This window comes from Mustelus asterias, chromosome 16 (genome assembly GCF_964213995.1).
Source record: "Mustelus asterias chromosome 16, sMusAst1.hap1.1, whole genome shotgun sequence".
Classification (NCBI taxonomy): Eukaryota; Metazoa; Chordata; class Chondrichthyes; order Carcharhiniformes; family Triakidae; genus Mustelus; species Mustelus asterias.
The window spans coordinates 103396077-103411813 of NC_135816.1; the positions used below are offsets into that span (position 1 = coordinate 103396077).

The window sequence follows — 15737 nt, forward strand, 5'->3', positions numbered from 1 at the left end:
GCACTCCCTCAGCACTGACCCTCTGACAGTGCGGCACTCCCTCAGCACTGACCCTCTGACAGTGCGGCACTCCCTCAGCAGTGACCCTCTGACAGTTCGGCACTCCCTCAGTGCTGAGCATCTGACAGTGCGGCACTGCCTCAATACTGACCCTCTGACAGTGCAGCACTCCCTCAGCACTGACCCTCTGACAGTTCGGCACTCCCTCAGTGCTGAGCATCTGACAGTGCGGCACTGCCTCAATACTGACCCTCTGACTGTGCGGCACTCCCTCAGTCCTGACCCTCTGACAGTGCAGCACTCCCTCAGTACTGACCCTCTGACAGTGCGGCACTCCCTCAGTCCTGACCCTCTGACAGTGCGGGACTCCCTCATTACTGACCCTCTGACAGTGCGGCACTCCTTCAGTACTGACCCTCTGACAGTGCGGCACTCCCTCAGCATTGACCCTCTGACAGTGCGGCACTCCCTCAGTCCTGACCCTCTGACAGTGCAGGACTCCCTCAGTACTGACCATCTGACAGTGCGGCGCTCCCTCAGCACTGACCCCCTGACAATGAGGCACCCCCTCAGCACTGACCCTCTGACAGTGCGGCACTCCCTCAGTACTGACCCTCTGACAGTGCGGCACTCCCTCAGTCCTGACCCTCTGACAGTGCAGCACTCCCTCAGTACTGACCCTCTGACAGTGCGGCACTCCCTCAGCACTGACCCTCTGACAGTGCGGCACTCCATCAGCACTGACCCCCTGACAGTGCGGCACTCCATCAGCACTGACCATCTGACAGTGCGGCACTCCCTCAGCACTGACCCCCTGAAAATGCGGCACCCCCACAGCACTGACCCTCTGACAGTGCGGCACTCCCTCAGTACTGACCCTCTGACAGTGCGGCACTCCCTCAGTACTGACCCTCTGACAGTGCGGCACTCCCTCAGCACTGACCATCTGACAGAGCGGCACTCCCTCAGTACAGACCCTTTTATGGTGCGGCACTCCCTCAGTCCTGACCCTCTGACAGTGCAGGACTCCCTCAGTACTGACCCTCTGACAGTGCGGCACTCCCTCAGCACTGACCCTCTGACAGTGCGGCACTCCATCAGCACTGACCCCCTGACAGTGCGGCACTCCATCAGCACTGACCATCTGACAGTGCGGCACTCCCTCAGCACTGACCCCCTGACAATGCGGCACCCCCTCAGCACTGACCCTCTGCCAGGGCGGCGCTCCCTCAGCACTGACCCTCTGACAGTGCGGCACTCCCTCAGTACTGACCCTCTGACAGTGCCGCACTCCCTCAGTACTGACCATCTGACAGAGCGGCACTCCCTCAGTACGGACCCTTTTATGGTGCGGCACTCCCTCAGCACTGACCCTCTGACAGTGCAGCACTCGCTCACCACTGACCATCTGACAGAGCGGCACTCCCTCAGTACGGACCCTTTCATGGTGCGGCACTCCCTCAGCTAGACCCTCTGACAGTGCGGCACTCCCTCAGTTCTGACCCTCTGACAATGCGGCACTCCCTCAGCACTGACCCTCTGACAGTGCGGCACTCCCTCAGTACTGACCCTCTGACAGTTCGGCACTCCCTCAGTGCTGAGCATCTGACAGTGCGGCACTCCTTCAGCACTGACCCTCTGACAGTGCAGCACTCCCTCAATACTGACCCTCTGACAGTGCGGCTCTCCCCCAGCACTGACCCTCTGACAGTGCGGCACTCCCTCAGTACTGGCGATCTGACAATGCGGCACTCCCTCAGCACTGACCCTCTGACAGTGTGGCACTCCCTCAGTACTGGCGCTCTGACAGTGCGGCACTCCCTCAGCATTGACCCTCTGACAGTGCGGCACTCCCTCAGCATTGACCCTCTGACAGTGCGGCACTCCCTCAGTGCTGAGCATCTGACAGTGCGGCACTCCCTCAGCGTTGACCCTCTGACAGTGCGGCACTCCCTCAGCACTGACCCTCTGACAGTGCGGCACTCCCTCAGCAGTGACCCTCTGACAGTTCGGCACTCCCTCAGTGCTGAGCATCTGACAGTGCGGCACTGCCTCAATACTGACCCTCTGACAGTGCGGCACTCCCTCAGTCCTGACCCTCTGACAGTGCAGCACTCCCTCAGTACTGACCCTCTGACAGTGCGGCACTCCCTCAGTCCTGACCCTCTGACAGTGCGGGACTCCCTCATTACTGACCCTCTGACAGTGCGGCACTCCTTCAGTACTGACCCTCTGACAGTGCGGCACTCCCTCAGCACTGACCCTCTGACAGTGCGGCACTCCCTCAGTCCTGACCCTCTGACAGTGCTCGACTCCCTCAGTACTGACACTCTGACAGTGCGGCACTCCCTCAGCACTGACCCTCTGACAGTGAGGCACTCCATCAGCACTGACCCCCTGACAGTGCGGCACTCCCTCAGTACTGACCATCTGACAGTGCGGCGCTCCCTCAGCACTGACCCTCTGACAGTGCGGCACTCCCTCAGTACTGACGCTCTGACAGTGAGGCACTCCCTCAGCACTGACCCTCTGACAGTGCGGCACTCCCTCAGCACTGACCATCTGACAGAGCGGCACTCCCTCAGTACTGACCCTTTTATGGTGCGGCACTCCCTCAGCACTGACCCTCTGACAGTGCAGCACTCGCTCAGCACTGACCCTCTGACAGTGCGGCACTCCCTCAGCACTGACCCTCTGACAGTGCGGCACTCCATCAGCACTGACCCCCTGACAGTGCGGCACTCCATCAGCACTGACCATCTGACAGTGCGGCACTCCCTCAGCACTGACCCCCTGACAATGCGGCACCCCCTCAGCACTGACCCTCTGACAGTGCGGCACTCCCTCAGTACTGACCCTCTGACAGTGCGGCACTCCCTCAGTACTGACCCTCTGACAGTGCGGCACTCCCTCAGTACTGACCATCTGACAGAGCGGCACTCCCTCAGTACGGACCCTTTTATGGTGCGGCACTCCCTCAGCACTGACCCTCTGACAGTGCAGCACTCGCTCACCACTGACCATCTGACAGAGCGGCACTCCCTCAGTACGGACCCTTTCATGGTGCGGCACTCCCTCAGCTAGACCCTCTGACAGTGCGGCACTCCCTCAGTTCTGACCCTCTGACAATGCGGCACTCCCTCAGCACTGACCCTCTGACAGTGCGGCACTCCCTCAGTACTGACCCTCTGACAGTTCGGCACTCCCTCAGTGCTGAGCATCTGACAGTGCGGCACTCCCTCAGCACTGACCCTCTGACAGTGCAGCACTCCCTCAGTACTGACCCTCTGACAGTGCAGCACTGCCTCAATACTGACCCTCTGACAGTGCGGCTCTCCCCCAGCACTGACCCTCTGACAGTGCGGCACTCCCTCAGTACTGGCGATCTGACAATGCGGCACTCCCTCAGCACTGACCCTCTGACAGTGTGGCACTCCCTCAGTACTGGCGCTCTGACAGTGCGGCACTCCCTCAGCATTGACCCTCTGACAGTGCGGCACTCCCTCAGCATTGACCCTCTGACAGTGCGGCACTCCCTCAGTGCTGAGCATCTGACAGTGCGGCACTCCCTCAGCATTGGCCCTCTGACAGTGCGGCACTCCCTCAGCACTGACCCTCTGACAGTGCGGCACTCCCTCAGCAGTGACCCTCTGACAGTTCGGCACTCCCTCAGTGCTGAGCATCTGACAGTGCGGCACTGCCTCAATACTGACCCTCTGACAGTGCGGCACTCCCTCAGTCCTGACCCTCTGACAGTGCAGCACTCCCTCAGTACTGACCCTCTGACAGTGCGGCACTCCCTCAGTCCTGACCCTCTGACAGTGCGGGACTCCCTCATTACTGACCCTCTGACAGTGCGGCACTCCTTCAGCACTGACCCCCTGACAGTGCGGCACTCCCTCAGTACTGACCATCTGACAGTGCGGCGCTCCCTCAGCACTGACCCCCTGACAATGCGGCATCCCCTCAGCACTGACCCTCTGACAGTGCGGCACTCCCTCAGTACTGACCCTCTGACAGTGCGGCACTCCCTCAGTACTGACCCTCTGACAGTGCGGCACTCCCTCAGCACTGACCATCTGACAGAGCGGCACTCCCTCAATACGGACCCTTTTATGGTGCGGCACTCCCTCAGCACTGACCCTCTGACAGTGCAGCACTCGCTCAGCACTGACCCTCTGACATTGCGGCACTCCCTCAGCACTGACCCTCTGACAGTGCAGCACTCGCTCAGTACTGATCCTCTGACAGAGCGGGACTCCCTCAGTACGGACCCTCTGACAGTGCGGCACTCCCTCAGTCCTGACCCTCTGACAGTGCAGCACTCCCTCAGTACTGACCCTCTGACAGTGCGGCACTCCCTCAGCACTGACCCTCTGACAGTGCGGCACTCCATCAGCACTGACCATCTGACAGTGCGGCACTCCCTCAGCACTGACCCCCTGACAATGCGGCACTCCCTCAGTACTGACCCTCTGACAGTGCGGCACTCCCTCAGTACTGACCCTCTGACAGTGCGGCACTCCCTCAGCACTGACCATCTGACAGAGCGGCACTCCCTCAGTACGGACCCTTTTATGGTGCGGCACTCCCTCAGTCCTGACCCTCTGACAGTGCAGGACTCCCTCAGTACTGACCCTCTGACAGTGCAGCACCCCCTCAGCACTGACCCTCTGACAGTGCGGCACTCCCTCAGCACTGACCCTCTGACAGTGCGGCACTCCATCAGCACTGACCCCCTGACAGTGCGGCACTCCATCAGCACTGACCATCTGACAGTGCGGCACTCCCTCAGTCCTGACCCTCTGACAGTGCTGGACTCCCTCAGTACTGACCCTCTGACAGTGCTGGACTCCCTCAGCACTGACCATCTGACAGTGAGGCACTCCATCAGCACTGACCCCCTGACAGTGCGGCACTCCCTCAGTACTGACCATCTGACAGTGCGGCGCTCCCTCAGCACTGACCCCCTGACAACGCGGCACCCCCTCAGCACTGACCCTCTGACAGTGCGGCACTCCCTCAGTACTGACGCTCTGACAGTGCGGCACTCCCTCAGCACTGACCCTCTGACAGTGCGGCACTCCCTCAGCACTGACCATCTGACAGAGCGGCACTCCCTCAGTACTGACCCTTTTATGGTGCGGCACTCCCTCAGCACTGACCCTCTGACAGTGCAGCACTCGCTCAGCACTGACCCTCTGACAGTGCGGCACTCCCTCAGCACTGACCCTCTGACAGTGCGGCACTCCATCAGCACTGACCCCCTGACAGTGCGGCACTCCATCAGCACTGACCATCTGACAGTGCGGCACTCCCTCAGCACTGACCCCCTGACAATGCGGCACCCCCTCAGCACTGACCCTCTGACAGTGCGGCACTCCCTCAGTACTGACCCTCTGACAGTGCGGCACTCCCTCAGTACTGACCCTCTGACAGTGCGGCACTCCCTCAGTACTGACCATCTGACAGAGCGGCACTCCCTCAGTACGGACCCTTTTATGGTGCGGCACTCCCTCAGCACTGACCCTCTGACAGTGCAGCACTCGCTCACCACTGACCATCTGACAGAGCGGCACTCCCTCAGCACGGACCCTTTCATGGTGCGGCACTCCCTCAGCTAGACCCTCTGACAGTGCGGCACTCCCTCAGTTCTGACCCTCTGACAATGCGGCACTCCCTCAGCACTGACCCTCTGATAGTGCGGCACTCCCTCAGTACTGACCCTCTGACAGTTCGGCACTCCCTCAGTGCTGAGCATCTGACAGTGCGGCACTCCCTCAGCACTGACCCTCTGACAGTGCAGCACTCCCTCAGTACTGACCCTCTGACAGTGCAGCACTGCCTCAATACTGACCCTCTGACAGTGCGGCTCTCCCCCAGCACTGACCCTCTGACAGTGCGGCACTCCCTCAGTACTGGCGATCTGACAATGCGGCACTCCCTCAGCACTGACCCTCTGACAGTGTGGCACTCCCTCAGTACTGGCGCTCTGACAGTGCGGCACTCCCTCAGCATTGACCCTCTGACAGTGCGGCACTCCCTCAGCATTGACCCTCTGACAGTGCGGCACTCCCTCAGTGCTGAGCATCTGACAGTGCGGCACTCCCTCAGCATTGACCCTCTGATAGTGCGGCACTCCCTCAGCACTGACCCTCTGACAGTGCGGCACTCCCTCAGCAGTGACCCTCTGACAGTTCGGCACTCCCTCAGTGCTGAGCATCTGACAGTGCGGCACTGCCTCAATACTGACCCTCTGACAGTGCGGCACTCCCTCAGTCCTGACCCTCTGACAGTGCAGCACTCCCTCAGTACTGACCCTCTGACAGTGCGGCACTCCCTCAGTCCTGACCCTCTGACAGTGCGGGACTCCCTCATTACTGACCCTCTGACAGTGCGGCACTCCTTCAGCACTGACCCCCTGACAGTGCGGCACTCCCTCAGTACTGACCATCTGACAGTGCGGCGCTCCCTCAGCACTGACCCCCTGACAATGCGGCATCCCCTCAGCACTGACCCTCTGACAGTGCGGCACTCCCTCAGTACTGACCCTCTGACAGTGCGGCACTCCCTCAGTACTGACCCTCTGACAGTGCGGCACTCCCTCAGCACTGACCATCTGACAGAGCGGCACTCCCTCAATACGGACCCTTTTATGGTGCGGCACTCCCTCAGCACTGACCCTCTGACAGTGCAGCACTCGCTCAGCACTGACCCTCTGACATTGCGGCACTCCCTCAGCACTGACCCTCTGACAGTGCAGCACTCGCTCAGTACTGATCCTCTGACAGAGCGGGACTCCCTCAGTACGGACCCTCTGACAGTGCGGCACTCCCTCAGTCCTGACCCTCTGACAGTGCAGCACTCCCTCAGTACTGACCCTCTGACAGTGCGGCACTCCCTCAGCACTGACCCTCTGACAGTGCGGCACTCCATCAGCACTGACCATCTGACAGTGCGGCACTCCCTCAGCACTGACCCCCTGACAATGCGGCACTCCCTCAGTACTGACCCTCTGACAGTGCGGCACTCCCTCAGTACTGACCCTCTGACAGTGCGGCACTCCCTCAGCACTGACCATCTGACAGAGCGGCACTCCCTCAGTACGGACCCTTTTATGGTGCGGCACTCCCTCAGTCCTGACCCTCTGACAGTGCAGGACTCCCTCAGTACTGACCCTCTGACAGTGCAGCACCCCCTCAGCACTGACCCTCTGACAGTGCGGCACTCCCTCAGCACTGACCCTCTGACTGTGCGGCACTCCATCAGCACTGACCCCCTGACAGTGCGGCACTCCATCAGCACTGACCATCTGACAGTGCGGCACTCCCTCAGTCCTGACCCTCTGACAGTGCTGGACTCCCTCAGTACTGACCCTCTGACAGTGCTGGACTCCCTCAGCACTGACCATCTGACAGTGAGGCACTCCATCAGCACTGACCCCCTGACAGTGCGGCACTCCCTCAGTACTGACCATCTGACAGTGCGGCGCTCCCTCAGCACTGACCCCCTGACAACGCGGCACCCCCTCAGCACTGACCCTCTGACAGTGCGGCACTCCCTCAGTACTGACGCTCTGACAGTGCGGCACTCCCTCAGCACTGACCCTCTGACAGTGCGGCACTCCCTCAGCACTGACCATCTGACAGAGCGGCACTCCCTCAGTACTGACCCTTTTATGGTGCGGCACTCCCTCAGCACTGACCCTCTGACAGTGCAGCACTCGCTCAGCACTGACCCTCTGACAGTGCGGCACTCCCTCAGCACTGACCCTCTGACAGTGCGGCACTCCATCAGCACTGACCCCCTGACAGTGCGGCACTCCATCAGCACTGACCATCTGACAGTGCGGCACTCCCTCAGCACTGACCCCCTGACAATGCGGCACCCCCTCAGCACTGACCCTCTGACAGTGCGGCACTCCCTCAGTACTGACCCTCTGACAGTGCGGCACTCCCTCAGTACTGACCCTCTGACAGTGCGGCACTCCCTCAGTACTGACCATCTGACAGAGCGGCACTCCCTCAGTACGGACCCTTTTATGGTGCGGCACTCCCTCAGCACTGACCCTCTGACAGTGCAGCACTCGCTCACCACTGACCATCTGACAGAGCGGCACTCCCTCAGCACGGACCCTTTCATGGTGCGGCACTCCCTCAGCTAGACCCTCTGACAGTGCGGGACTCCCTCAGTTCTGACCCTCTGACAATGCGGCACTCCCTCAGCACTGACCCTCTGATAGTGCGGCACTCCCTCAGTACTGACCCTCTGACAGTTCGGCACTCCCTCAGTGCTGAGCATCTGACAGTGCGGCACTCCCTCAGCACTGACCCTCTGACAGTGCAGCACTCCCTCAGTACTGACCCTCTGACAGTGCAGCACTGCCTCAATACTGACCCTCTGACAGTGCGGCTCTCCCCCAGCACTGACCCTCTGACAGTGCGGCACTCCCTCAGTACTGGCGATCTGACAATGCGGCACTCCCTCAGCACTGACCCTCTGACAGTGTGGCACTCCCTCAGTACTGGCGCTCTGACAGTGCGGCACTCCCTCAGCATTGACCCTCTGACAGTGCGGCACTCCCTCAGCATTGACCCTCTGACAGTGCGGCACTCCCTCAGTGCTGAGCATCTGACAGTGCGGCACTCCCTCAGCATTGACCCTCTGACAGTGCGGCACTCCCTCAGCACTGACCCTCTGACAGTGCGGCACTCCCTCAGCAGTGACCCTCTGACAGTTCGGCACTCCCTCAGTGCTGAGCATCTGACAGTGCGGCACTGCCTCAATACTGACCCTCTGACAGTGCGGCACTCCCTCAGTCCTGACCCTCTGACAGTGCAGCACTCCCTCAGTACTGACCCTCTGACAGTGCGGCACTCCCTCAGTCCTGACCCTCTGACAGTGCGGGACTCCCTCATTACTGACCCTCTGACAGTGCGGCACTCCTTCAGCACTGACCCCCTGACAGTGCGGCACTCCCTCAGTACTGACCATCTGACAGTGCGGCGCTCCCTCAGCACTGACCCCCTGACAATGCGGCATCCCCTCAGCACTGACCCTCTGACAGTGCGGCACTCCCTCAGTACTGACCCTCTGACAGTGCGGCACTCCCTCAGTACTGACCCTCTGACAGTGCGGCACTCCCTCAGCACTGACCATCTGACAGAGCGGCACTCCCTCAATACGGACCCTTTTATGGTGCGGCACTCCCTCAGCACTGACCCTCTGACAGTGCAGCACTCGCTCAGCACTGACCCTCTGACATTGCGGCACTCCCTCAGCACTGACCCTCTGACAGTGCAGCACTCGCTCAGTACTGATCCTCTGACAGAGCGGGACTCCCTCAGTACGGACCCTCTGACAGTGCGGCACTCCCTCAGTCCTGACCCTCTGACAGTGCAGCACTCCCTCAGTACTGACCCTCTGACAGTGCGGCACTCCCTCAGCACTGACCCTCTGACAGTGCGGCACTCCATCAGCACTGACCATCTGACAGTGCGGCACTCCCTCAGCACTGACCCCCTGACAATGCGGCACTCCCTCAGTACTGACCCTCTGACAGTGCGGCACTCCCTCAGTACTGACCCTCTGACAGTGCGGCACTCCCTCAGCACTGACCATCTGACAGAGCGGCACTCCCTCAGTACGGACCCTTTTATGGTGCGGCACTCCCTCAGTCCTGACCCTCTGACAGTGCAGGACTCCCTCAGTACTGACCCTCTGACAGTGCAGCACCCCCTCAGCACTGACCCTCTGACAGTGCGGCACTCCCTCAGCACTGACCCTCTGACAGTGCGGCACTCCATCAGCACTGACCCCCTGACAGTGCGGCACTCCATCAGCACTGACCATCTGACAGTGCGGCACTCCCTCAGTCCTGACCCTCTGACAGTGCTGGACTCCCTCAGTACTGACCCTCTGACAGTGCTGGACTCCCTCAGCACTGACCATCTGACAGTGAGGCACTCCATCAGCACTGACCCCCTGACAGTGCGGCACTCCCTCAGTACTGACCATCTGACAGTGCGGCGCTCCCTCAGCACTGACCCCCTGACAACGCGGCACCCCCTCAGCACTGACCCTCTGACAGTGCGGCACTCCCTCAGTACTGACGCTCTGACAGTGCGGCACTCCCTCAGCACTGACCCTCTGACAGTGCGGCACTCCCTCAGCACTGACCATCTGACAGAGCGGCACTCCCTCAGTACTGACCCTTTTATGGTGCGGCACTCCCTCAGCACTGACCCTCTGACAGTGCAGCACTCGCTCAGCACTGACCCTCTGACAGTGCGGCACTCCCTCAGCACTGACCCTCTGACAGTGCGGCACTCCATCAGCACTGACCCCCTGACAGTGCGGCACTCCATCAGCACTGACCATCTGACAGTGCGGCACTCCCTCAGCACTGACCCCCTGACAATGCGGCACCCCCTCAGCACTGACCCTCTGACAGTGCGGCACTCCCTCAGTACTGACCCTCTGACAGTGCGGCACTCCCTCAGTACTGACCCTCTGACAGTGCGGCACTCCCTCAGTACTGACCATCTGACAGAGCGGCACTCCCTCAGTACGGACCCTTTTATGGTGCGGCACTCCCTCAGCACTGACCCTCTGACAGTGCAGCACTCGCTCACCACTGACCATCTGACAGAGCGGCACTCCCTCAGCACGGACCCTTTCATGGTGCGGCACTCCCTCAGCTAGACCCTCTGACAGTGCGGCACTCCCTCAGTTCTGACCCTCTGACAATGCGGCACTCCCTCAGCACTGACCCTCTGATAGTGCGGCACTCCCTCAGTACTGACCCTCTGACAGTTCGGCACTCCCTCAGTGCTGAGCATCTGACAGTGCGGCACTCCCTCAGCACTGACCCTCTGACAGTGCAGCACTCCCTCAGTACTGACCCTCTGACAGTGCAGCACTGCCTCAATACTGACCCTCTGACAGTGCGGCTCTCCCCCAGCACTGACCCTCTGACAGTGCGGCACTCCCTCAGTACTGGCGATCTGACAATGCGGCACTCCCTCAGCACTGACCCTCTGACAGTGTGGCACTCCCTCAGTACTGGCGCTCTGACAGTGCGGCACTCCCTCAGCATTGACCCTCTGACAGTGCGGCACTCCCTCAGCATTGACCCTCTGACAGTGCGGCACTCCCTCAGTGCTGAGCATCTGACAGTGCGGCACTCCCTCAGCATTGACCCTCTGACAGTGCGGCACTCCCTCAGCACTGACCCTCTGACAGTGCGGCACTCCCTCAGCAGTGACCCTCTGACAGTTCGGCACTCCCTCAGTGCTGAGCATCTGACAGTGCGGCAGTGCCTCAATACTGACACTCTGACAGTGCGGCACTCCCTCAGTCCTGACCCTCTGACAGTGCAGCACTCCCTCAGTACTGACCCTCTGACAGTGCGGCACTCCCTCAGTCCTGACCCTCTGACAGTGCGGGACTCCCTCATTACTGACCCTCTGACAGTGCGGCACTCCTTCAGTACTGACCCTCTGACAGTGCGGCACTCCCTCAGCACTGACCCTCTGACAGTGCGGCACTCCCTCAGTCCTGACCCTCTGACAGTGCTCGACTCCCTCAGTACTGACACTCTGACAGTGCGGCACTCCCTCAGCACTGACCCTCTGACAGTGAGGCACTCCATCAGCACTGACCCCCTGACAGTGCGGCACTCCCTCAGTACTGACCATCTGACAGTGCGGCGCTCCCTCAGCACTGACCCCCAGACAATGCGGCATCCCCTCAGCACTGACCCTCTGACAGTGCGGCACTCCCTCAGTACTGACCCTCTGACAGTGCGGCACTCCCTCAGTACTGACCCTCTGACAGTGCGGCACTCCCTCAGCACTGACCATCTGACAGAGCGGCACTCCCTCAATACGGACCCTTTTATGGTGCGGCACTCCCTCAGCACTGACTCTCTGACAGTGCAGCACTCGCTCAGCACTGACCCTCTGACAGTGCGGCACTCCCTCAGCACTGACCCTCTGACAGTGCAGCACTCGCTCAGCACTGATCCTCTGACAGAGCGGGACTCCCTCAGTACGGACCCTCTGACAGTGCGGCACTCCCTCAGTCCTGACCCTCTGACAGTGCAGCACTCCCTCAGTACTGACCCTCTGACAGTGCGGCACTCCCTCAGCACTGACCCTCTGACAGTGCGGCACTCCATCAGCACTGACCATCTGACAGTGCGGCACTCCCTCAGCACTGACCCCCTGACAATGCAGCACTCCCTCAGTACTGACCCTCTGACAGTGCGGCACTCCCTCAGTACTGACCCTCTGACAGTGCGGCACTCCCTCAGCACTGACCATCTGACAGAGCGGCACTCCCTCAGTACGGACCCTTTTATGGTGCGGCACTCCCTCAGTCCTGACCCTCTGACAGTGCAGGACTCCCTCAGTACTGACCCTCTGACAGTGCAGCACTCCCTCAGCACTGACCCTCTGACAGTGCGGCACTCCCTCAGCACTGACCCTCTGACAGTGCGGCACTCCATCAGCACTGACCCCCTGACAGTGCGGCACTCCATCAGCACTGACCATCTGACAGTGCGGCACTCCCTCAGTCCTGACCCTCTGACAGTGCTGGACTCCCTCAGTACTGACCCTCTGACAGTGCTGGACTCCCTCAGCACTGACCATCTGACAGTGAGGCACTCCATCAGCACTGACCCCCTGACAGTGCGGCATTCCCTCAGTACTGACCATCTGACAGTGCGGCGCTCCCTCAGCACTGACCCCCTGACAATGCGGCACCCCCTCAGCACTGACCCTCTGACAGTGTGGCACTCCCTCAGTACTGACGCTCTGACAGTGCGGCACTCCCTCAGCACTGACCCTCTGACAGTGCGGCACTCCCTCAGCACTGACCATCTGACAGAGCGGCACTCCCTCAGTACTGACCCTTTTATGGTGCGGCACTCCCTCAGCACTGACCCTCTGACAGTGCAGCACTCGCTCAGCACTGACCATCTGACAGAGCGGCACTCCCACAGTACGGACCCTCTGACAGTGCGGCACTCCCTCAGTCCTGACCCTCTGACAGTGCAGCACTCCCTCAGTACTGACCCTCTGACAGTGCGGCACTCCCTCAGCACTGACCCTCTGACAGTGCAGCACTCCATCAGCACTGACCCCCTGACAGTGCGGGACTCCATCAGCACTGACCATCTGACAGTGCGGCACTCCCTCAGCACTGACCCCCTGACAATGCGGCTCCCCCTCAGCACTGACCCTCTGACAGTGCGGCACTCCCTCAGTACTGACCCTCTGACAGTGCGGCACTCCATCAGCACTGACCCTCTGACAGTGCGGCACTCCCTCAATACTGACCATCTGACAATGCGGCACTCCCTCAGCACTGACCCTCTGACAATGCGGCACTCTCTCAGCACTGACCCCCTGACAATGCGGCACTCTCTCAGCACTGACCCCCTGACAATGCGGCACCCCCTCAGCAGTGACCCTCTGACATTGCAGTATTCCCTCAGCACTGACCCTCTGACAGTGCGGCACTCCCTCAGCACTGACCCTCTGACAATGCGGCACTCTCTCAGCACTGACCCCCTGACAATGCGGCACCCCCTCAGCAGTGACCCTCTGACATTGCAGTATTCCCTCAGCACTGACCCTCTGAGAGTGCGGCACTCCCTCAGTTCTGACCCTCTGACAGTGCGGCACTCCCTCAGTACTGAGCCTCTGACAGTGCGGCACTCCATCAGCACTGACCCTCTGACAGTGCGGCACTCCCTCAATACTGACCATCTGACAATGCGGCACTCCCTCAGCACTGACCCTCTGACAATGCGGCACTCTCTCAGCACTGACCCCCTGACAATGCGGCACCCCCTCAGCAGTGACCCTCTGACATTGCAGTATTCCCTCAGCACTGACCCTCTGACAGTGCGGCACTCCCTCAGTTCTGACCCTCTGACAGTGCGGCACTCCCTCAGCACTGACCCTCTGACAGTGTGGCACTCCCTCAGCACTGACCCTCTGACAGTGTGGCACTCCCTCAGTACTGACCCTCTGACAGTGCAGCGCTCCCGCAGCACTGACCCTCTGACAGTGCGGCACTCCCTCAGCACTGATCCTCTGACCGTGCAGCGCTCCCACAGCATTGACCCTCTGACAGTGCGGCGCTCCCGCAGCACTGACCCTCTGACAGTGCGGCACTCCCTCAGCACTGATCCTCTGACAATGCGGCACTCTCTCAGCACTGACCCCCTGACAATGCGGCACTCTCTCAGCACTGACCCCCTGACAATGCGGCACCCCCTCAGCAGTGACCCTCTGACATTGCAGTATTCCCTCAGCACTGACCCTCTGACAGTGCGGCACTCCCTCAGTACTGAGCCTCTGACAGTGCGGCACTCCATCAGCACTGACCCTCTGACAGTGCGGCACTCCCTCAATACTGACCATCTGACAATGCGGCACTCCCTCAGCACTGACCCTCTGACAATGCGGCACTCTCTCAGCACTGACCCCCTGACAATGCGGCACCCCCTCAGCAGTGACCCTCTGACATTGCAGTATTCCCTCAGCACTGACCCTCTGACAGTGCGGCACTCCCTCAGTTCTGACCCTCTGACAGTGCGGCACTCCCTCAGCACTGACCCTCTGACAGTGTGGCACTCCCTCAGCACTGACCCTCTGACAGTGTGGCACTCCCTCAGTACTGACCCTCTGACAGTGCAGCGCTCCCGCAGCACTGACCCTCTGACAGTGCGGCACTCCCTCAGCACTGATCCTCTGACCGTGCAGCGCTCCCACAGCATTGACCCTCTGACAGTGCGGCGCTCCCGCAGCACTGACCCTCTGACAGTGCGGCACTCCCTCAGCACTGATCCTCTGACCGTGCAGCGCTCCCTCAGCATTGACCCTCTGACAGTGCAGCGCTCCCGCAGCACTGACCCTCTGACAGTGCGGCACTCCCTCAGTACTGAGCCTCTGACAGTGCGGCACTCCATCAGCACTGACCCTCTGACAGTGCGGCACTCCCTCAATACTGACCATCTGACAATGCGGCACTCCCTCAGCACTGACCCTCTGACAATGCGGCACTCTCTCAGCACTGACCCCCTGACAATGCGGCACCCCCTCAGCAGTGACCCTCTGACATTGCAGTATTCCCTCAGCACTGACCCTCTGACAGTGCGGCACTCCCTCAGTTCTGACCCTCTGACAGTGCGGCACTCCCTCAGCACTGACCCTCTGACAGTGTGGCACTCCCTCAGCACTGACCCTCTGACAGTGTGGCACTCCCTCAGTACTGACCCTCTGACAGTGCAGCGCTCCCGCAGCACTGACCCTCTGACAGTGCGGCACTCCCTCAGCACTGATCCTCTGACCGTGCAGCGCTCCCACAGCATTGACCCTCTGACAGTGCGGCGCTCCCGCAGCACTGACCCTCTGACAGTGCGGCACTCCCTCAGCACTGATCCTCTGACCGTGCAGCGCTCCCTCAGCATTGACCCTCTGACAGTGCAGCGCTCCCGCAGCACTGACCCTCTGACAGTGCGGCACTCCCTCAGCACTGACCCTCTGACAGTGCGGCACACCCTCAGCACTGACCCTCTGACAGTGCGGCACTCCCTCAGTACTGACCCTCTGACAGTGCGGCACTCCCTCAGTACTGACCCTCTGACAGTGCGGCACTCCCTCAGCACTGACCCTCTGACAGTGCGGCACTCCCTCAGTACTGATCCTCTGACAGTGCGG

The 15737-nt window shown here is 60.9% G+C and overlaps 1 protein-coding gene across 1 annotated transcript in view; it reads left to right on the forward strand.

Moving 5' to 3' along the window:
- The window catches only part of LOC144505329 (SWI/SNF-related matrix-associated actin-dependent regulator of chromatin subfamily B member 1-like), a 95555-nt gene that overhangs the window by 15099 nt on the left and 64719 nt on the right, over window positions 1-15737 (forward strand). The window lies entirely within an intron of this gene.